This window comes from Otolemur garnettii, unplaced genomic scaffold, assembly GCF_000181295.1.
Source record: "Otolemur garnettii isolate 467f Iridium unplaced genomic scaffold, OtoGar3 scaffold00076, whole genome shotgun sequence".
Classification (NCBI taxonomy): domain Eukaryota; kingdom Metazoa; phylum Chordata; class Mammalia; order Primates; family Galagidae; genus Otolemur; species Otolemur garnettii.
Window position 1 is genome coordinate 7,220,568 of NW_003852471.1, and position 1,114 is coordinate 7,221,681.

Consider the following 1,114-nt stretch of genomic DNA (forward strand, 5'->3'; position numbering starts at 1 on the left):
ACTGGTAGATCTCTCCTCTTCTGGAGGACTTGGGAGAGAAAGGGTAGGGTGGATCTCAGTTTTCTCTACCATTTTCCTGTAGCCCCTCAATTTTTTCTTTTCCTGATTGATAGAGTGTGCCTATCACCAAGGCTACAACTCTGGGTGCCAGAAACAGGGATGAAGTCAGAATGAAGCCGGAATGTTCCTTAAGGAAAACCTACACCAACACCTTTAAGTCTCCGTGCCCAGTTCCTGCGGGCCTGGGGGTCAGAGAGCAGCTTTACACAGCCTGGCATAATTGGGACTGACAGTAAAGGCTGTCCTGCCTCGTGATCAGGAGAGCCCACTGATCTGCACATGTCACCCCACCCTGTAGGGACGGGAGTGGACTGAGGGGCAGGCACTGGCTTGTAGGGCTGGCCGCCATCAGCACTGGCACAGTGGCTGAACCCAGAGTTGCTCCCAGAGGTGGAATAATATAAGTGACAGTCAATAACAAACAGGGAGGAGGAGAAATACTAGCTGAGGGTAAAAACTTCACAAACTGGGTTACACCACAGTGGAAATGCAATATGACCACTGCGCCTCTGGAGAGGCGGAGAGCAACAGAAAGATGCTGCCTCTCAGAACAATTACCCCAGATGCCTGAAAGAGGAGAGCCATCTAATGCCAAGAAGGGTCTTTCGGAACCTGACAAGGTCAAATGGAGATCTGCAAACCAGAGTGGCATTGCTCTGCCAGTAGGCAGCATAATAAAATGAACCAATTTTTAAATGACTGAGGGAATTCTAGGAATGTTCTAGTATTTCTTTTTTTGACTCTTGGTTTTCATCTCCTACAGAAGATATCTTTAAGTCAGGAGTTTCTGGGAACTACTCTCTACTGGCCTATAGGGTAGATTTTTTGTAATTGCTCAGGAGTTCAAGACCAGCCTCAGCAAGAATTAGATACTGTGGGGCAGTGCCTGTGGCTCAGGGAGTAGGGCTCCGGCCCCATTTACCAAAGGTGGCAGGTTCAAACCCAGCCCTGGCCAAACTGCAACAAAAAATATCTGGGCATTGTGGCAGGCATCTGTAGTCCCAGCTACTCGGGAGGCTGAGGCAAGAGAATCGCCTAAGCCCAGGAGTTGGAG